The sequence below is a fragment of the Emydura macquarii genome, unplaced genomic scaffold (assembly GCF_026122565.2).
Source record: "Emydura macquarii macquarii isolate MOO-44397 ecotype Brisbane River unplaced genomic scaffold, CSIRO-AGI_Emac_v2 contig_1253, whole genome shotgun sequence".
Classification (NCBI taxonomy): Eukaryota; Metazoa; Chordata; order Testudines; family Chelidae; genus Emydura; species Emydura macquarii.
The window spans coordinates 102,528,689-102,551,887 of record NW_027131390.1 but is presented as its reverse complement, the minus strand read 5'-3'; the positions used below and the strand labels follow the sequence as shown (position 1 = coordinate 102,551,887).

The window sequence follows — 23,199 nt, the reverse complement described above, 5'->3', positions numbered from 1 at the left end:
AGAATGGAAGGATTGTAAAACAAAAGGAAAGAAAAGGGGAAAGAGAATTTACCAGTGCTCATGTGCATGTGAAAGCTGCTCTTCAACAGTCTAACGAGAAACAACTGGCACAGCCTCTGTCTGTGTTAAAAGGAAATGCATGGACCCCACTTTGATGCAGATCTGATGCAGGTGAACCGATGAGTAAAACTGATGAGTGATGAGAAACAGGAAGTGAAATTGAACACAGCAGTTTCCCTGTGAAATGCAAACAATGAATAAACAGCAAATGAGGCTTTTAAAATACTCTGTTTGGATGACGTTGGGTAGTATTGGTAACACAGGGTAGGAATTTTTGTTTTTCCCTTGTCTTGACCGCGTCTCTTTAAGAAATAAGGAAAGTAAAGGGAAATAATGGAGATCTTGAAGAAACCCCATTTCTAGAGCACTCCGGTGCAATGAGCACATTTATATCCAACTATTCTGCTCCTGTGGATAGTCAGCTGTTTTGACTCAGACAAGCTAAGTCATGGCACATTGAACTTGCACTGCCTCATGGGATGAAATGTAATTTTATCTTCTCAGCTGATGGAGCCCAGTTTTATTGCGAAATGTTTTTGTGCCATCTCTTGTGATTATGCAGAACTGTGGGCAAACAGGCAGTCTGAGGCACAAAAACTCTGATTTGCACCTGAAATTCATTTGATGATGGCAAAGTTAATTATACACTCAAATGTTATGGGTGCAAATTGTACTGGCCTAAAGGAAAACCTGCTTGGCTGAAAATTTAGCCTAATTGTTAATAATTATCATTGGGGTTTTTTGTGATGGGGAGAGAGAAAAGTCAAGAGACGGGAACAACCTGAGTGTAATGTAATGACAATTAGATCACACTGCCTTTATTTATATTACACTCGGCCTGTCTCCGTCCTGTCGTTTTGCTCCTAAACTGTAGTGACACCACCTTTCAGCTAACTTTCTGAGTTTACAAGACAGTTGTGAGAATGGCAGGTAGAACTTATAAGGGTTTGAAAAGTTATAGAAAAGAGAAAATGTGCAGCAGTATTTCCTATTCAAGATGAACCAGAAGCAGAACCCCAGATCCAATCCCCCCTTCCAGTCTGGGGAGGAAGCTCAGACTTTGAAATTGGAATTAACAAGACCTGCCACACCTTACCTTAATCATATTGCATGTATTTTACTCCCCTGTCCTCCAGCCCCCATCTACTTAAACTGCAAGCTCTTCTAGATGGTTACTCTTTGTTGTAGGTCCTCGCACACTTGATAAATAACAGTAAAAATGAGAGAAGAATAAATCAGCTTGGGTTGATTACTCATTACCTGAAATTTGCAGCATTGTAGTTGTGTTGATCCCAGGCTATTAGAGAGACAAGGTGAGTGAGGCAATGTCTTGTATTGAACCTGAAGAAGAGCTCTGGGTGGTTCGAAAGCATGTGTCTTTCACCAACGGAAGTTGGTCCAATACAAGATATTATGCCCTCAACCTTGCCTGAAGGACTTTTTTGGTGTATCGAGGGAAGACCACCATTGTAGTGCCAAGCACAAGCCATCTAAATTTCAAATAATTCTTTCTTGTATACTAGCCAGTCTTGAGAATTCCCCATTAAAGCTGTTTTAAGCAATACAGGCTGTAGTCCTCTGTAGAAGTAGCTGGATGAAGCTTTCATGGCCAGCAATTAATCCGATGAACTGAGTCCCTAGTCACCCCATCTCTGCGAGTCTCCCCATCTCTGTTTTGCTTTGCAGAACAGGCAGATGCCCTGGGGCAGGGAGTGGGGTAGGGGTGGGAACAGGCTGCACACCTTCTGTGAATGCTAAGGAGCTGGGGTGGGGTTAGTTTCCTAAGTTCTCTCTGAGGTAGTACAGTACTCTATGTAGCTTGCATATCTCCCATTGACTTCCTAAATTCTAATTAGCGTGGCATCCCCATTACACTGCACTGATGGGAAATGCTCTCCTGTTGATACAGCACTGCTGTTTTTCCGGGGATGGATTTATTGAATTGACTTTCGGATTGATCAAGCAGGTCTTCACTTCCGCTCAATTGATCCCGGAGAATCGATCCAGTGCTGCCGAATTTGCTGCCGCATTATTGGGTGAGTAGCTCTCGCACTCCTCACTGATACCTGTCTATAATCTGAGCAGGGTCAAATAGAGGAGTAAGTGGGGATTCCCACTACTGCTTAGTTAGGGCAGTGACAATCCAGCCCTTAGCAAATAATGACAACAAAACCTCATCAATTATTTGATTACAACCAAAGTCCTTACTCAAGAGCCACCACTTAAAGACCAGAGGGAGTTTTAAGCAGGATAACATACACTGACTGCAGTGGGAATTGCAACTGCTTATTCCAGGGCTGAAAATGGCCCAAAGTCTGCACAAGTTAGACTTGAAAAGAAAATCAATAATTAATTTTTCGAAAGAACCTGCTACTTGGGGCAGGAGGAGAAAAGGCCAAAGCTTTTCACCTAAATAGTTCTGAGTTAATTAGCGCACTGATCAGGGAAAGTATGCAAAAAAGTGTAGCCAAATGAATTTTCCTTATTTAAACTCTTAACCAATAATTCAGAAAAAAGCGATTTCTTTTAAATCTGAGTTCTGGGTGAATGCATTTTATCCTAGCTCCATTAAATTACTCCCCTGTTAAGTTCTCATGAAATAGGTTTTGTGCCAGCAGCCATTCACTTCCTGAAATCATTCAAATCAAAATGCTCTGTATTTATTAGTACTGATGTATAATTCACTCTTGGTGTGGAGTTTAGAGACTAAGTTATCTGTGCCCAGATCACAGTTTCCCTTCTTTCTGAATCTTGCAATTTAGGGCACCTACAGTCCGTCCTTGTAATAGCCAGATGTGCAGATAAACACACACAGATGTGCAGGCTGCTTCAAGAAAGTCAGTAATTGTGGTGTGTTCTTTCTTGCTTTGTTCAATAGTGACCCAAATTCTGCTTTTAGTGACACACATGCAGCTCAGTTGTCTTGAGAACATGGCTCTATACTTGATGAATGTTTAAGGGAACTAAGGATAGGGATTGTATTACAACTATGGGCATGACTATGCAAATGAGCGGATGCAATGTCAGTATTGGCATGACACACTTGACTTCTGAATAGGATTGATTGGAAATTTTTTACTCGTTTTGTCAGAAAATACCAATATGTTAAAACCAAACTGTTTGCAAAAACATATCAGTTTTGATGAAATTTTCATAGAGTGAGAAAGAGACAGAGAGACCCACCCCAGAATAGCCAGTTGATATTAGTGCACTCACCACCAGGCTATAGAGTTCGGCTCTCTCTGGCCCAATGAGTATTATTTATACCAAGTGGAATGGCTCCAACAGAAGAGCTTCAGAGAGACTGGCATTAGCCTAGTGGTTAGGGCACTCACCTGGGATTTTGGAGATTGAGGTTTGAGTCTTGCTCTGAATCAGGCAGAGTAGGGACTTGAGCCTATGTTCCCACCTCCCAGAGGAACGCCCTGGCCATTGGCTATTCGGGGGTGGGTCTGGGTTGTTGTCTTGGAATTCTTCATGAAATGGAATTCTGGTTTTCCGGCCAGCCCTATTACTGATCAGTTACTGTGCAATGCCCAGAGAAGGTGCAGCAGTAACCTTGGAGCCTCTAGAACAACCTTGGTACTCCTGCATCCTTGTGCATGGGAGATCAGGCATGTCACAGAATTGGGATGTATGATATTGAGAGGGGAAAGAAGAGGGCTACTGTTCTGGTATTTATCTGGTACTTGGTACTTATCACCTTCTTGCAAGTCTTGCCATTGTCGGCTATGCTGGTTTCTGTATGTCCCCTACCCACAGCCTGATATGTAACTGAACATTACTGATCACTTAACTGGTCATGCTACTGTATACTGATGCTCTCGCTCTGTCTACATTACCATATTTTCTGTTATAGCAGCAACTGGTGAGGGCGGAGATTAGACAAATCTGCTGTAGCATTGCTTGTCCTTATACTGCTGCAAAATTCTGTTACACAGTAGCATATTGAAAATCTACCACAGATTGCTTCTGATTTGTTGCCCTTCATGGAAGTCTTGTCTGAAGGGTGTATGACCGTCCGTAAGGACATAGCAAGTAAACTACCTTCTCATCTCTACAGTTGGTCCCTCCAGTTCAGGGCTGATGCCCATGGATGTGGGGCATAGTATGTTTGCTGCTGGATGGTCTGGGAGGGAAGCTTGCACTGCTACTGCTGTGCTGTAGATGGAGGACTTCAGTCTTCAGGACTCTGCCTGGTGCCTTCCAGCACCATCAAATTAATTTAAAATTCTACAACTACATCCAGCATAAAAATGTATGGGTTCAGATTCTGATCTCAGTTATATTGATCTCATTCTGGAATAATTCCTGTTAAATTGGTGTTGATGATATCAGAATTTGGTTCACTGATACCAATGTTTGACTGGTTTCCAGAACTTCCCTGGCATGTCATTTAAAAGAACCAGAAGCAAAGAAGGAAAGAACACTCAGTGATGCCCTTGTAACGAATGAATTCATCTTTAATGTCCTGGAAAGATCCTCTCGTTCTCACCACAGATTTTACACAGAACCCCAGTGCACAGGGAGTGAGGGTAAAGCCTAATTCTCTGTAAACACTCCAGGTTAGACAGGGGATGCATTTAAAAGGCCTGATTCTCCCCCTTTGTACATCCGTTTTATACAGGTATAGATCCATTGACTTCAGTTGAGTCCCTCCTAATTTACATCAGCGTAAGCGAGAGGAGAATCTGGCTCTTAGTGTATTAATGCCAGCCTCCAGGGACACGATGGTGTCTAATAATGTTCTCTAATTTATTCTCCAGCCGTTCGCAAACATTTTTAATGGCTTGTTTATCTCCTCTAAAATGATGAATACATCACTCATCGATCGGCCTTATTAAATGACTAACATGCCATGGGTGGCTTAGCGGTTGAAGCATCAGGGCTGAGATAATTGGATTCACTGGAACCTATGTCTGAATCCTGGCAGAATCACCAATGTCTTTGACGCACTTGGATACTACCGTGTTGGGGGCACAGAAGCACCTGGATAGATAGTCAAGCAGTCTGCTCAGGCCCATTATCCTTCCCCCAGGGAAGTTTTAGATTGAATTTTACTGTAAGTCTTGTGGATGTGACTTTTAAGGTGAAATTCTCTCTGCTTTCTTTAAGAATTAAGGAACCCATGGTGTTTTTCCTAACCCCTATGTCCTTGGTCAAAATTCCCCCGTCCCGCCATTACACACTTCTGCTTGCCTGTCACACACACATGCGGAGGTGGCTGCATTTCAGTGACAAGCAAGGTGACTCTTGAATGTATAGATGGTGAGCTAGATTGTCAAAGGGTCAGGACCCACAGTTGGGGCCGCTTTTTAAAAAATGCTCAGCATCCAACATGATAAAGGTCTTTTGGAAATTTGGCCCCTTATTTTGGTGCCTACAGGATGGCTGAATTCCCTCAAACTTGCGTGGCTCACTATACGATTGTAAGCTCTTTTGAAAATCTGGTCCAATGGGTCAAACACTGCAGTCCTCCTTCAAGCAAAGCTCTCATTGACCAGTAAGGTCAGCAGAATTTGGCCTACAGCTGGTAAAGTGCTTTCAAATTTGGTGGGGGATAGTGAGCGTGAAAGACACAATGTCTGACTCCTAAATCTCTCCCTTCCCCCCTGAAGGCACACCAGTACTTCTTTGGAGAATAAATGTTATGCTGTTGGCCACATACTGGAGTACTAAAATTGGTCAAACCTCCCAAGGAAGCCTGTGGAAGGGTCGCAGGATTTGATCCAATATTTTAAAGTATATTTGCTGTAGCAGTGTTTCAATAATCAAAAGAATAGACTGTTTCCTATGGGAATTTGCTCTCTATAGCATATGCATTGCAGGAAGACTCTCCGACATATGTATCAAGGAAATGAGTGGCACAGAATATATTAATTAACAGCCTGAAGAAATTAAGATAAATTAAGTATACAATTAATTTTTTATTCATGTAGCTGATTCTCAGGAAGCAAATGGATCTAGATGGAGAAATCAGAATAGGGAGATGCACTACAAGTGTGTTTAACCATGCCAAACCCACAAATAAAGATGCCAAAGATTAACCAAGTGCAAATTAAGCACATCTGCGATAAAAAAACAAAGCAAGAGTTCCAAGGAGTTAGTCATCTATCTTGTATTCTATACCACACTCATCAGATTGGTCCACCTAGATGGTCAAATACCAACTAGTGAAGATAAAATAAAAACCCACCTAAATCCTTTCCCCAAATTTAAATCAGACATTTCTTGAGGTTTTAAAAGTTCATGTCGCTTTTTCTACCACCATTTTTTATATTCAGGAAACTGCACTTTCTCTCTCCCATATGGGAACAAAAATGGATATTCCTGGAGGTGGGTGAATGATCTTAAATTCCTGTGAATCTTCTTCCCAATGTATTTGAACAGATATGTGTTGATTATGTTTGAGTTCCTTTTGTGTTCACTTTCTATGAGTATTCTAACAGGTAGGTTTACTGGGAGGAACGTTTCAGGAAGAGAGAATTTTCAGCAAGAATTTCAGATAATTCGCATGAAGTGAATTTCAAATTCATAATCATGACTGTTCACACCAGGAACCTGATTCTAAATCTTCAAATTATGCTGATCCAGTCAGATCATGTGATCTATATGTCCAGTCAAAACAGCTTAAATTTCAATCCTTAATATTCTGAAAGAACTGTTTGTGAATGAGCTGCAATTATTTGCAGAATTTTTTTGGTGACTAATTTTGAACAACAAATAAATTCAAGAAAATTGGCTCTTTCCACAGATAACTAGTGAAGGGAAAAGATAGGAAATGAGTCAAATATATGATTTATTATGAATTATTTGCCCAGATCCAGAACTGACAACACACAAAGGAGGTTGTTTTTGTTCTATCTCCACTCAGCTCTGGAACAGTAGTGCCTGAAACCTCTCTGCAGAGCCTATTCTGACCAGATTTCCAGCCAGTTTTATAAATCAAATAGGTTGGGATTAACTGCAAAGAAGCATTTTGGCTGCACTAGTGAATCTTAGGGCTTGTCTGCCCATTAATGTGAACTAGGCACCTTTAAACTCACGCTAGCACGGTCTACACGTGGCAACGCTTTAGTGTGCACTGCATCTCACACCTCCATCATCCTCAGTGCAGGTCTGTGTAGATGAGTCCTTAAGTTTATTGACACATATGCATGGAGACTAACACTCTGAAAAGTCAGTGGGAGTCTTTCTGGGGAACAGGTTATCCGTTAAGTCCAGGATTTCTTGCATCTTTCTCTGAAGCAGCTGGTACTGGTCATTGTCAAAGACAAGATACTGAACTAGCTGGACCATGGTTCTGATCCAATGTGGCAATTCCTTCTTTGGGGTCAGGCCCATAGGTAGATTCCCCACATACATCGATTAGCTAGGAAAGTGCTGAGGTCTGGTGCTGAAAAGCCTGGCCTTTCTTCCTCCTTGTTTTGTTGGCTCATGCATTGTTTCCCTCAGTAATTAACAAGGACAGATACCTACTTCTCTAGTGATTGTTTAACTGCACTGACAATTTCAGGGCTGGCCCCGGGGATCGTCCCAAAGGTGACATGTTTTTTAAGTTATGGTCCCTGATTGATCTCTTGTCTAAACAGTTCCAAGAAGTACCTGTTCCTGGCCATGACATGTCTGTAGCCAAGCCGATAACATCTTTCAAGGGGAGCATTATTTTTAAAAGGTTGCCTCTTATGCAGCATGGTTGGTATTTCAAATTTAACAAGCTCTTTTAGAGCTCCCTGGGCAGATCAGCTATATTAGAGATGGATCAGAACCTTTGATCCTTGAATCTGAGCCCCAGGGCATTGGGGGTTTGAGTTGGGATATGAATCCCCAGAACCAAACTCCCCCTTTTAGTTTGTTTCCTGTTTGGCTCCTAAACTAGAAGTGGGCCATATTCCAGTTTAGATGCAGCCTGAAGTCTCACAAATCCAATTTGTGTTGGGAGATTTTGTCCCAAAATTGGGGAGAGCTCTGAGAACAACTGATCTTGCCAGTGGTGTACTGTGGGTCTCCGGCGCCCGGGGGCCAATGCTTGCTTTTGCGTCCTTCCCTTTTTCTCACCGGAGAGGAGCCTGTGCTGCTGGGGGGGAAGAGAGTGTGGCCTGGGGGCCCACACTGCTGGAGGGGAGACACATGGCCAGGGAAGAGCATGCTGCTCTTGGGGGAAGGGGGGGGTGAGACATAGCTGGCGATATGGCTGGGAGGGGGTTTTGCTTGTGGGGGCGCAGCTGAGGAGCAGACAGTAGCAGTGCTGTGCTGTCTGGGGCTGGGTACTAACCCGGTCTTGTGTCAGCCTGAGCCTGGACTCGCTCCTGGCACCGGAAGGCTGGGCCCCCATCCTCCTGCAGGTCCGGCCCATGTACTTGGCCCCAAGAAGCATGGCGGCCACCTCCCCTCCCTTTTCCTCTCCCCCTGCCTGGGGTCAGCCCCACCCCTCTCCCATTTGGTTCTGAAGGGCCTGGCTGGCGCTGCCTCAGGCCAGCGCCCAGGGACCATCCCCCCACCCTGCCCCCATCGGTACGCCACTGGATCTTGCAAGGTTTCTGCCATTCAGGATGGTTGGAATCTAATGAGATCTTCCACTCCTTTGGGCTGAAAGTTCATAAGAAAAGATCAAAGGTCTGTGTGCTATCAAATGTGAAACTGAGCTCTGGCCTTGAACCCAAACTGTAAACTCCAGCTAAAATCTAAGTCAGGCTGAAAGTCTGATTCAAATGCCACTTCCCTGACATACATGTACAATTCTATGTAGCCCATCTGTTTCTCTCTCTGTTTTTGGGTTCTTGTATGTAATTGTTGTATATTCTAAGAAATAAAGCACGTTGTGTTGCAACCTAAACGAGCTGGCTGAGATGCGCTCTGGACCATTAATATTGATTTTTCAATAACTCTTGGAACACTGGGGAAGTTCCAGAAGACTGGAAGAAATCTAAAGTTGTGTCTGTTTGAAAAAGGTAAATGGGACAACCCCTGTAATTATAGGTCCTTCAGTCTCGCGTCGATTCTAGGCATGAAGTGGCTGATACAGGACTTGATTAATAAAGAATTAATGGAGGGTAATGTAATATACTTAATTTCAGTCACTATGGGTTTATAGAAAGTAGTTCTGTCAAACTAACCCAATATATGTAATGAGATAACAAATTTGGTTGATAAAGGTAATAGTGGTGATGTAATATATTTAGATTTGGTAAGGTGTTTGACATGGTACGTCAAGAAAACTTGAATAACAAACTAGAAAGATACAAAATTAACATGGCCAACAGTAAATGGATTAAAAACTGGCTAAGTGATAAGTCTCAAAATGTACTAATAAATTGGTAATCATCATCAAGTGGAGTCCCACAGGGATCAGTTTTTGGCCATATGCTATATAACATCTTTATCAGTGACCTGGAAAAAAACAAAGTTTGCAGATGACCAAAACAAAACAAAAAATTGGGGAAGCGGTAAATCATGAAGATGTCAGGTCATTGATACAGAGTGATCTGAATCACTTGGTAAACTGGCTGCAAGCAATATGTATGTATCTAGGAACAAAGAACGTAGGCAATACTTACAGGAAGGGGGACTCTATCCTGGCAAGTAGTGACTGATAAAAATTTGGGGATCATGGTGAATAATCTGTTGAACATGATCTCCCAGAGCAATGCTGTGACCAAAGGGACTCATGCAGTCCTTGGATGCATAAACAGGGGAATCTTGAGTAGGAATAGAGAGTTTATATTCCCTCTGTATTTGGTACTGGTGTGACTTTTGCTGGAATATCACCTCCAGTTCTTGTTTTCACAGTTCAAGAAGTATGTTGCTAAATTGGAGAGGGTTCAGAGAAGAGAATGATTACAGGATTAGAAAATATGCGTTGTAGTGATAGACTCAAGGAGATCGATCTATTTAGTTTAATGAAGAGAAAGTTAAGGCGTGACTTGATCACAGTCTGTAAGCACCTACATGGGGTACAAATATTTGATAACGGGCTCTTCAATCTAGCAGAGAAAGATATAAAATGATCCAATGATTGGAAGCTGAAGCTAGACAAATTCAGACGGGAAATAGGGTGTAGAATTCTAACAGTTGAGTGTAATTAACTGAGGGTCATCATGGATTCTCCATCACTGACAACTTTTAAATCAAATTGGATATTTTTTAAATGAATTATTTTTTTTAAAGGATTATTTTTTTCAAAGGAATTATTTTGAGGAAGTTCTATAGCCTCTGCTACAGACAAGGTCATACTAGATGATCACAGTGGTCCCTTCTGGGCTTTGAATCTATAGGAACAGCAAAACATTTGGCCAACAGTGGGCTGAATAACTGGGGAACTAATGAGTAAGTGATTCACACCTAAGGACACCACCAAGTTTCAGAGGAAGTGGAGTTTTGGGTTAGAGGGGTTCAGGTCTAGGGTATACTCAGTGTATATGCAAAATAATAAGCCATTATTTAGTGGGCCAAATCCTTGTGCTTGGCAAAAGACCCTGGGAAGGGATGACAAAGGCTGCTTTACAGTTGTCTTATTACATGAATATCATTGTTACCATGTCTGCTTGTTGTATCCATCCGTGTCTCATCAACTGATTAGATTGTAAGCTCTTTGGGACAGGGACTGATTGTTCTGTATGAGTACGGCACAGAGGGGTCTCTTAGGTGCTACTGCAATACAAAGAATAACTAAAGGCACCTTTGCTCTCTCCTGATCCTGGTAGCTGATTCAGCCACTGGCATAAATTAGAGCAGCCTCAGGGTTGCTCTAACCTCCGTTGGCTATACCAGCCCCCTCACCCAATCTACTGGCCCACGGTCACCAAAGCACAACATGCTCCATCTGCATCCCATGCTGCCTCTGACAGTATACTGTATGCTATGGGGTAGATTGGGTATGGATGGTAAGAGCCAGTTTTGCCACCTCCATGATAGCCATGGATTCCCCTACACAAAGAGATTCTCAAACTGGCCTGTAAGGGCAGCTTTTTGTCCCTGTGCAAAGGCCAAATGCAGAAAGAGGAAGCATGTGAGGCACAGCAACCCCTGTACTGCTAAAAGCAGAGGAAGCAGACTCCCCCTTGTATCAGTAGCCACTACCTCTCCCAAGCTTGCAAAATTGCCTAGGAATGAAGCAATTAATGTGTTCCTCATGGCTTTTATAGATTCCCCAGAATAATCCCCATTTCAAAGACGCCTGCCCTCAGATTACAGCATAATATTCTCCCTGACTAAATCCTAAAAGTCTGGAAGATAAAAATCACTGAGAATTCTCATTTCATTTGAGCCATCATCAACTTCAGCAAAGCTGTCAGCACAACAATTCAGCTACTCAGGAAGTTTCTTATATAAGACTCCTCTTGTTTTGTAAACTCTGAATATTTCAGCATTCCTTACCCATGATATTAGGAGTCAATTTTCCGGAGGTAGAAATCCACGAGGTGCATGAATTTGGGTGCCTGCATTTCCTTATGCAATTACCTTCACTGCACGTGTGCTAAAGCATATAAATGCCTAGATGTGCATGCAGTTATGATGATATGTGAAACTATACTAGATGTGTTAGGGAGGAAGGATGGTCTTGAGGTTAAAGCACTGGACTGCAACTCAGGAGATCTGACTTATTTTTGGTTTTGTCAAAGACTTCTGTGTGACCTTGGACAAGTCAATCAGGCCTAGATCCTCAAAGTTATTGGCACCTAACTTTCACTGAAATCAGTGATCCCAATGGAACCATTGATTTCAAGGGGAGTTAGGTACCCAAATGCATCTGAAGATCTGGGTTTTAATTGCTCTGCTTCAGTTTCCCACCTGTAGAATAGGGTTGACAATACTTCCAGTCTTCCATTGTTGCCTCTCTTATCTATTTCAATTGCAAGTTTTTCAGGAAAGAGACTGTATCTTACTATGTGATTTAAAAAAAAATGTTTTGCACAGTCTTAGTTGGAACATATAGGTGCTACTGTATTACCAATAATAACAATAATGCAGATGCATGTAGGTGCACCACTGGGCCTTCATTTTTTTTAATGTAAACCTCTGTCCTCTTGCTTTGCTAATTTTGCACCTATATAATCTTCTACTGAGCATTGTAATATCAAACTAGAGGTGGTTGAAGAGAAGAATATACTGTTTTCCAGAAATTTAACAGAAATACACAGATTATTATATTCTCTTGTAGGTGTCCATTTGTCATCCCATTGATGGAATTTACAAGGGTGCCGTACATTCCATAGTATATAGGGCTAGTCATTAACAAACACAGATAAAAGCATTACTCTTACCCACTACTCATCTTGAGCGAACCATCCAGCCTGTTATTAAATAAAGCTAGAGAGAAATTAATAGATTAGCCTTATTTTTAATCTCTCTAGATAATTCTGCAACTCGGCAGCAAATGAAAATATATGAAAACATTACAACACATTTCATACAAAAGAAATTGGTTCTGTAAAAATAACAATTGTTTTCCTCTTTGAAAATAAAGCCAGTCTCTTTTAGAAAGATGTAACTGTTTCTGGTAGTCAATCAGCTATTAGGATTTGGGCCCTGACTACTTGATAAGAATAACTTTTGATTCAGAAAGGCAATTTTCTTAATATATGAACTTGAAGAAACTGCTTATCTGAGAGTTCAGGACTCAAAACACAGCCTGGGCCATATTAGACAAGGCCTCCTTGAAAATGTGGCTTAAGGACAAAAAGTAATAAAAATGTCTCTGTCATAAATTCAATCAATCTGACCTAATATAAGAGAGGAATTATCCCTCTGACTTTACTATTCTTAGATCTTCTCTTTGTTAACAATGGGAAATGTCTGACATGTTGAAAACTGGTTTCATTGTCTTGAATTATTTCTAGGTGTTTTTATCTTGGAGAGAATGAATTTTAATCTCTGAGTCTGTACAGCTGCATATCTGCAAAAAGATATTCATGGGTGACTATGGTACTAAGACGTTCCATATTGAAACTATCAGCTGACTTATAGTTAGAGATAAAACTGAATGAGAGATGAAGAAAATGTGTCATGCATTTTCCTTCTAAAAAGGATTATTTATCTAAACAAAAGGTCCAGTCTTGAAAGTTGCTAAATGCACACAACCTTATTTAGGTCAGTTGGATTTACACATCTCAGGAGAATCTATACCTGAAAGAACTGGGCCCACATTTGGCATCGACTCATGGCTTTTATTGGCTTCCATTAATCCAGACCCAGGTAAAGGGCATGTAGAAAATCACAGATGTTCTTAAAGAGGAAGAGCTATTAAAGATAACAGCTACAGACACCAACAAACAAGTTTCTACACTGCTTGAGTTCCAGTTTTGTCTCTTGAGTGTATCAGGGACCTCAACATGCTTGGAACTGTTTACAGCACAGAGCGACATCTAGTGGGTGAATAATATATTACAAGTAAACATTACAGGGCACAAATGACAGAAGGACCTGTGGGGAGATTGTGCCAACACATTCCCAGAATTGGGCAACTCTGGCCCTGGAAGGGGCATCCTGTATCCTCTTAAGGAGTCCCTGATGAAAATGAATGCTACTCTTGCTTGCCAGAACACCCAGGGTCAGGCTGTGGGGAGGCATCACCTGCCCTCCCTGAATGGCAGAAATCTTCACCTGTGCTGCAATTCACCTCTCCCTGCACTAGCTCACAGTTGGTGCATCCATTCCTTTTTGCAAATGCAGCTGAGCCCCACTGACCCGACTGCCTAGCATGTTCCCGCCAAAGAAACCAGTTTCAAACGATTGCAAGCACCGCAAAGGAATTGCCAAAATCTGCATGTGTTGCATATCATGGTATCACATTCTGCTCAGAATGATTTCTGCAGTTGCCAGGATTGGCGAGTGATAGGCAATAAAGGGAAGGAATGATCGGATCAATGGTTAATAGCCGTCTGCAGGATTATATTGAAAATCTGCCGAGGATTATTATCCTTCATAGTGAATTGAGGAACAGCTTAAAGATGAATTCGAAAATCCTAAAGGGCCAACGCCAATGGAATTACACCACGACGAATTTGGCCTTTGATGCCTTGATTTAACCTTCTGTCTCCAGAGCAACACTGATGGTGTGAGAGTGCTTTGGCAATTGCAAGGCAGAGAAGTGATCGTTTAAACACTTTGATCACAGGGTGCCTGACCCTGCTCCCATTTCAGGCAATGGTAATCATCATTTTCAGTGGCGCAGGAATGAGGCCTGCAATTATAGAAATAAGATAACAGGTAACAGATCTAGTGACTGGGCACTTGCTCATTGTATTTTAACTGGAAATGCTTTGTGGATTGTCTCTCTAAAATAACTCAGCCAGATTCCTCACTGATCTCTAACCCATTGGGATGTATGGAACTGCTTGAGGTGAAGGGCTGATCCTGCAAACACTTATGCAGGTGCTTAGTTTATGCAGAGGAGTAACCCATTTTGCTCAAAGGGGCTGTATGTGCAATAAGGTTAACACCTGCATAGGTGTTTGCAGAAGCCCAAGTTAGCACTGGATCTGGCCCATCGTGTGACTGAGCCCTGTTGAAATAATGCAGCCACATTCTGTCCTGGGGCATGCAGGGAACTCCCTTCAAGCCTGGTGTGCAAATCCAGGGGTCCTCAGTTTGCCAAGTACCTGTTGTAATTTTACATTGCAGGGACATGGATGACACTTGGGTGAAGCTGCAGTAATAGGCGGGATGGTTATTTCTGGGAGAAGGGCAAATCACATAAACCCAAAGCCAATTTGCAAGAGGATATAGAGTAGAAAGAGGCAATGTGCATGCATGGGGGTTGATTCTGGGAAGGGCTGAACACTTTTACTCCATGGGCATCAGCAGGACTTGAGGGTACTCAGTAGCTTGCAGGATTAGGTCCATGGCCAGTGAGAATGCAACAGGAAAGGATGGCTATATTTTCTCTTGTATCTTTATCCTTGTCATCCTATTTTACTGTACTCCAGGGGTGAAAGCCTGTCTCCACTGATGTAAATGTGAAAACTCTCATGGACTTCAATGTGGGTAGGTTTCCAGCCCAGTTATAACCATCATAATGCAGTATGCTGTGTACACTTACATAACGCAGACAATCCAGGATCAGTTTGGAGAGTGTTGGGGACAACTTCCTGGTGCAAGTGCTGGAGGAACCAACTAGGAGCCGAGCTCCTCTTGACCTGCTGCTCACAAACAGGGAAGTATTGGTAGGGGAAAAAGTGGATGGAAACCTGGGCAGCAGTGACCATGAGATGGTCGAGTTCAGGATCCTGACAAAAAGAAGGAAGGAGAGCAGCAGAATATGGACCCTGGACTTCAGAAAAACAGACTTTGACTCCCTCAGGGAACTGATGGGCAGGATCCCCTGGGAGGCTAATATGAGTGGGAAAGGAGTCCAGGAGAGCTGGCTGTATCTTAAAGAAACCTTATTGAAGGCGCAGGAACAAACTATAACCATGTGCAGAAAGAATAGCAAATATGGCAGGCGACCAGATTGGCTTAACAGAGAAATCTTCAGAGAGCTTAAACACAAAAAAGAAACTCACAAGAAGTGGAAACTTGGACAGATGACTAGAGAGGAGTATAAAAATACTGCTTGAGCATTCAGAAGTGAAATCAGGAAGGCCAAAGCACAATTGGAGTTGTAACTAGTAAGGGATGTGAAGGGGAACAAGAAGGGTTTCTACAGGTATGTTAGCAACAAGAAGAAGGTCAGGGAAAGTGTGGGCCCCTTACTGAATGAGGAGGGGAAAACCCAGTGACAGATGGTGTGGAAAAATCTGAAGTACTCAATGCTTTTTTTGCCTCTGTCTTCAGAGACAAGGTCAGCTCCCAGATTAATACACTGGTCAGCACAGTACGGGGAGGAGGTAAGCAGCTCTTAGTGGTGAAAGAGCAGATTCAGGACAATTTAGAAAAGCTGGACACGCACAAGTCCATGGGGCTAGATGCAACACATCTGAGGGTGCTGAGGGAGTTGGCTGATGTGATTGTAGAGCCATAGGCCATTATCTTTTAAAACTCATGGCAATTGGGGGAGGTCCCAGACAATTGGAAAAAGACAAATATAGTGCCAATCTTCAAAAAAGGGAAGAAAAAGGATCCGGGGAGCTACAGACCAGTCAGCCTCACCTCAGTCCCCAGAAATATCATGGAGCATATCCACAAGGAAAGCACTTGGAGGAGAGGAAGGTGATCAGGAACAGTCAGCATGGATTCACCAAGGGCAAGTCACGCCTGACTAACCTGATTGCCTTCTATGATGATATAACTGGCTCTGTGTGGGGAAAGGGTGGACATGTTATACCTTGACCTTAGCAAAGCATTTGATATAATCTCCCACAGTATTCTTGCCAGCAAGTTAAAGAAGTATCAGTTGGATGAATGGACTATAGATAGAAAGCGGGCTATATCATTGGGCTCAATGGGTAGTGATCAACAGCTCGATGTCTAATTGGCAGTGGGTATCAAGCGGAATGCCCCAGGGATCATGGGGTGGATTGCACCCTCAGCTAGTTTGCAGATGACACTAAAATGGGGGGAGTGATAGATGCGCTGGAGGGTAGAGATAGGATACAGAGTGACCTAGACAAATTAAAGGATTGGGCCAAAAGAAATCCGAAGAGGTTCAACAAGGGGAAGTGCAAGTCCTGCATTCAGGACGGAAGAATCATATGCCCTCCTACAGACTGGGGACCAACTGGCTAAGCAGCAGTTCTGCAGAAAATGACCTGAGGTTTACAGTGGACAAGAAGCTGGATATGAGTCAACAGTGTGCCCTTGTTGCCAAGAAGGTTAATAGCATATTGGGTTGCATTAATAGGAGCATTGCCAGCAGATCGAGGAAAGTGATTATTCCCCTCTATTCAGCACTGGTGAGGCCATGTTTGGAGTATTGTGTCCAATTTTGGGGCCCCCACTGCAGGAAGCACGTGGACAAATGGGAGAGAGTCCAACGGAGGGCAACGGAAATGATTAGGGAGCTGGAGCACATGGCTTATGAGGCAAGGCTGCGGGAACTAGGCTTGTTTAGTCTGCAGAAGAGAAGAGTGAGGGGGGATTTGATAGCAGCCTTCAAATACTTGAAGTGGGGGTTCCAAAGAAGATGGCTCTGGTTTGTTCTCAGTGGTGGTAGATGACAGAACTAGGAGCAATGGCCTCAACTTACAGTGTGGGTGGTCTAGGCTGGATATTAGGAAAAAAATTTTACTAGGAGGGTGGTGAAGCACTGGAATGGGTTACCTAGAGAGTTGGTGAAATCTCCACCCTAGAGGTTTTTAAGGCCCAGCTTGACAAAGCCCTGGCTGAGATGATTTAGCTGATGTTGGTCCTGCTTTGAGCAGGGGGTTGGACTAGCTGACCTCCTGAGGTCCCTTCCAACCCTAATCTTCTATGATTCTATGAACATGAGCTGGGTTGCATGAGCTCGGTGGCTGTTTACTTAGGCTAGTATTTTTAAAAGGGGTATCTAATCTTAGATGCTGCCATTCTGGGATGCCTCCAACATGAAACCCATAGGGCCTGATCTGCAGAGTGATGGAGCACATCTGCTTCCATTTGGAGTCCATGGGAGCTGCAGGTGCTCAGCCCCTGTGAAAATCAGGCTTCCAGATAGCTAAAATTGGAAAGCTGAAAAACGGAGTCACCCCAAATTACAGTCCACATCCAAAATGAGGGAAGAAGATGTTATGAATTCTACTGGATGAAATCGTGTGCTGCATGGATTGCTGGAATGGCAGTCACCAGAATATAGAGAGGTGCACTAGCCAGCACTAGGACTGGGGAGGAATAGGCAAAGTACAGCTGACTGACACACACATGATAAAGCTGTGAATCAGCTCAACCATTTCCTTATCTCAGAAATATTTTGGGGATCGTCCACATTATGTGACTCTGGCAGATTACCCTAATAAAACATTGATTGTACGATAACAACTAAAATTAAACTGTCGCAAAACAGTAAACTTTGTGCTGAAATACAAAGATAACACCATCTCTGGGACAGCAAAGCTTTTGAAATTGTTTGTTTGTGGAACATGTCAAGTATCCCGGCATTTGCAGCTCTTTAGAAATAAAACCATTAGTGATCTTATAAAGATTGCATGCAAACTTTGTACTGACACAGCACCTTTTATCTGAGGATCTCCCAGATACTTGATAGACATTAACGAATCAAACCTTTGAACCCTGCCAGAAGGCAGATAAATGTTGTTTTCCCCAGTTTTATGGATGGAGAAACTGAGGCACAGAGAGCTGAAGGACTTGCTCAAGCATGCGCAGCAAAATCAGTGGCATGTCCTGACTTCAAGTCTCCTAAACAAATAGGCAACAAATCCTCCCCCACTGCGTGATAGAATCTACTAAACATGATTTTCCAAGTGTGATCTGTGGAGTATTTCCTGGCGGCTGATGGAGAGTTGGCTAACCATGTGATGCCAGCTCTTTGTTTCCAGCCACAGCTCACTGATGAAGAGCTTGTAAAAGCAGCTCCAAATGAGGAGAAGGAGAGGAAACAGGAGCCATCTCAGGGACTGAAGCCACCAGTGAGAGAAGGGAATCAGGCACAGGGGAAATGGGGGAGAAAAGCATCCTGGACAGCATGCTCAGGGGAGAAGAGACCCAGGAAGGGGATGAGGGGGGAGGGGAAAGAAGGCAGTTGGGGAGATAAATTCAAGAGAAAAGAGACATTGCTTAGCCTTGTATCATTTAAGAGACAGCTTAAACACATCACTACATTTGCAATTGTTGCAGTTGTCACAGGGAACTTGTGTCAGGCTATGTGTAAATCTTGCCAATTCTTTCTGTATACCGTCTCTGACATAAGGCCTTTCTTATCCATCCACACAGCTAAAACTCTTTCCCAGACTCTAGTCATATTGCGTCTCGGTTACTGCAACACTCCTTTCTCTGGCCTTGACAAATGCAATCTTGCCTCACTCATATCCATTCAGAATGCTGCAAAGATGATTCTCCTAGCCCATCACTTTGTGTCGCTCCGCTGGCTCCCCTTTCTCTGTTGGATCATACGTAAGCTGCGTGGCTTCACTTCCAAGGCCCTTCAAGACCTATCCCCACCCTAATTATCTCTCATTCACTATTGAAATGTTGACTCCTGATCAGCCCATGGTGTCAGCTTCCATTGTTGTTCCCTTGTTACATTTTCAAACAAGAACCTCCCATTCTGTCCCTTGCGCTTGGGAGGCGCTCCCCATAAACACCTGCAAAGCTGCCTCTTCATCTTCCTTCAGATTCCTCCTTCAAACTCTCCTTTGCCATGATGCCTACAAAAAATGGACAATGGTTAGGCTGGTGGTGTGCTGAGACCACTCCTCTCAGGCTGACCAATACTGTTTCCTTGTACTTCACTATCTGTCTGTCTCTCTGTTGTCTCTTGTTTCAGTTCTTTGGGGCACGACTGTCTTTTTGTTCTGTGTTTCTACAGCACCTGGTGCAACAGGCTAGGTCCATGACTAGGGCTCCTAGGAGATATGGGAATACAAATAATAAAATAATAATAATAATAGTAGTATTTGATCATGAATGGGTAGGGAAGTGAGATTGGCCTGATGGCAAATGGGAGAGGAGGCCCCATCACTTGTGACATTGACAAATGGATTTGGCCAGATATTAGAAAACATTGTGAAGGGAACTGTCTTGCAGCAGCACCAGGCAGGCAGACAGGATTGGACCTCGAATAGATGTTTCCCATTTCTGATTTGTCTGAAGCCTGGTCTACCCTCAAAAGTTGGGTTGATATAGCTACGGTGTTCAAGGGTGTGAATTTTTCATAGCCCCCGAGCACTCTAGCTCTACTAGGATGACCAGATTGCAAGTGTGAAAGATCAGGTCGGTGGGGGGGGGGGGGGGGGGTAATAGGCGCCTATATAAAACAAAGCCCCAAATATCAGGACCATCCCTATAAAATTGGGACATCTGGCCCCCCCAGGCTCTACTGACCTCATCCCTAGGTCAATGGAGTCTAGGTCAATGGAAGAATGCTTCCAGCTACTGCTGCTTGGGAAGGTGGGTTATCTACATCAATGGAAAAACCTTTTCTCTCGCTGTAGGAAGCATTGACGCTATAGTGCTACAGTGGCATAGTTAGCGCTGTTCTTCCTGTACTGTAGACATAGCCTGATTTCCTTATTCAAAGTTTAGGTATGAACAGGTCATTTTACAGCTTGTATCTAGTTGCTGTATAATCCAAGCCATGCTACTCTCGAGACAGAAAGAAATACAGAGTTGTGTAGGTGGATCGACAAGAGTTTAATGCCCCAAATCTACTGGGAGCATAGAAAAGGATGTTCAGAATGTGTTATTTATATCCTTATAAGTCAAACTTTAGGCTTATTATCTAATAGATTGTTTATCTCACTTTCTGTTTTCCTTATCTCAGCTCTCCCTTTTCTTTTCTTGCTGAAAATCATCAGTTTGCCTTACTTTTACTTTTCACCTCATAAATGTTTATTGATCTAGCCAAGATGTGATTATATTGAAAAGGTGTGCTGCGTTGCAGAAACTCTTACAATGCACATTGCATTACCAAAGGGGATGTAGGGAAAGAAAGGCAAATCAGGACAATGGAACACATGTTCTTGAAATGTACATCATTCAAGGGACATGGCAGGTTCAGGCAATCCAAGCTGAAGGTCAAGGATCTGAACATTCACAATTAGTAGTTGTTCTGTTCCAAGGCTCCCCGAGGCTCCATTTAAATCAGTGGGAGTCTTTTCACAGACTTCAGTAGGCTTTGGATCAGGCCATTATAGATTATCCTACAGTGCAAGGCTTGACTTCATATCTGATATATCATAGACAGAATGAATGAAGTGCTGCTACAGGGAGAAACTGAAAATCAGGTGAAATTCACACCTGTGCCAAGGACCTGCAATAGATCTAAGAACTAACTAAGTACTACTTGTTATTGCTGGGTGGGGAACAGTTTTCCCATCCCGGGAAAATTTTGGAGATTTCAAATAAATTTTCCCATTCCGAATCGAGGAAAAAAAAGTCAAATGCTTGGAAATGTTCGTGACCCAATGATTCGAACAAATTTTTAATTTTGAGTCCATCATTTCATTTTTATTTTCTCCTTTTACATTTTTTAAAGATGATTTTTAACAAATTAACTTATATTTCAAAACAAAAAGTCACTTTGAACCAAACACCAGAACTTTTTGTTTGGACCATATCCAAACAGGATGTTTAGACAATTTCAAACCTTTTTTTCAAAAAAAATTTTTGAAGCAGAAAGTTTGTTCAGTAGTAGTGACCCTTTCCATTACAGGCATTTTTAGACGTAAAACTATTTTGTCATAAAATTCCCGACTGGCCACTTAAACCCTGGTTTGAGAGCATATGACTTTAGACCTGTCTGCTCTGACTTACACCAGGGGCTGAATTAGTCCTCCAGGGTCAGGGGAGCATAAAGGTGTCTTTAATTATTTGTATTGATGTAGACTAGAGCTTAGAGACCCCAGTCAGTGAGGCCCATTGTGTGATGAGCTGTACTCAAAACATAACAGACCATCCCTGCTGCAAAAAGTTGGGAGAAAATGAAAGAAGCAAAGAAGGAAGAAATGGAAGCTGAACGCACTGCAGTAAACCCATTCTAAAGTAAGTTAAAAATTGAAGGCACCTCTGAGAAAATCTGGAGCATTTGAAGGGAAAGAATTGCAATAGCAGACAAACAAACGAAAGGTTGAAAGGTAACATTTGTAGTGGTGAATGGGGAAGAAATTTAAACAGAAACTCAACCGCAGCTGCTCTCCCCTGTCTCTCACATGTCATTAGCACTATTTGTTGCCATAGGCCTCAATCAGGACCCAGTGTGCTTAGACTGGGGAGACAACATCTATGCCCTGAAGAGTTTACCATCAAAGGCCTTGATATTACAAACACTGAAGCATGAGAGTAATTTTATCCCTGTGAGCAGCTCCATTGGATTTCTTCTCATTTCACTACTACAATTTTTACTTTTCACCCTTTCCTTTTATTTTCCTCTCACTGTCATGTTTTTTCCTTCTCTCCAACACACCAGATGGAGGTCAATGGAATCACATAAAGTTATGTACATGCTGAGGTATTTGTGAGATCAGGGTCAAAGGAAACAATTACCACCTGATAGAAGAGAAAGAGGGAAAGCTATAAAATACATACAATAATTGTACATAAATGTTATGTTCAAATAATCATATTTAAATGATTATTCCTTCCCCTAAGCCTAGACATTGTTCGTTAGTAGATTTTTTTATAGGCTTGGTTGGTAGCAGTGAGCCTTGAAGAGGGATGTGAAAGAGGAGAGAGTGCTAGGTTGATGGACCTGTTCAGGGAAAAACATTCCATACAGAATGGAAGAAAGTGCACAGATGTTTGTAGGACCACTGGAAAATAGGTGGTGGAGGCTAGTCTTGTTGGCAGACTGGAGGGGACATGAAGGATGCAATCATAGACAAAGGCAGATAAGTAAGCATGAGCGGAGCTGCGAAAAGTCTGTAAGATGAGGGCAAGAAGTTTGAATATAATATGGTGGGAAAGGGATAGAGCAGCAGAGGGATTTGGACGGAGAAGTGGGGTAATGAGGTTAGACCGATGGGGGAAAAGTCCTAAGAGTGGAGTTTTGAATGGGTTGGAGGATTGGTGTCAGGCTTGGGAGGCTGGAAAAGAGGAAGTTGCAATAATCAAGAGGGGAGCCAGTAATGAGATGAGCCAGGGAGAGGAGTCAGAGAGGACAGTATCATGCAAACTCAGCGCAGATGAGGAGGGTATGATCAGCAATGTCAAAGCAGAGGAGAGCTCAAAGAGGATGAGGATGGATTGGAGGTCCTGAGATGTGGCAATAAAGGAGTCATTAGAGGCCTGCGTTTCACATCACTGTTCAACCGAGTTTTGCTGGAAGCCACTCCCCTTTCATTTGTCTGTTCAAAATATGTCTGGAGAAGGGGACTTCCCCTGTGGGAAAGCTCTCTAAGCTAGAATAGAAAGTGATAACCTTTCTATAAGGTTTTTAAAAAATAAATTATTATTAATAAAGCCACTAAAATTAGATTTTGTTTATTAAAATTCCTATTGATCTGATGCTGGATTAGCAAATTTGCATTGTTTTAAATATACTGAGATGTTTGAGTATCATTGAAAGATGGTAGCAGCTCATGGTTAATGGGCAGGGAAAGACAAGCACTC

At 42.6% G+C, this 23,199-nt stretch overlaps 1 protein-coding gene across 1 annotated transcript in view; it reads left to right on the top strand.

Annotated features, from left to right (window-relative positions):
• The window catches only part of SLC15A2 (solute carrier family 15 member 2), a 154,724-nt gene that overhangs the window by 71,277 nt on the left and 60,248 nt on the right, over positions 1 to 23,199 (top strand). Inside the window, exon 5 of the mRNA XM_067549643.1 lies at positions 1,970 to 2,096. The gene's annotated coding sequence lies outside the window, so the exon portion shown is untranslated. The remainder of the gene's footprint in view (positions 1 to 1,969; positions 2,097 to 23,199) is intronic.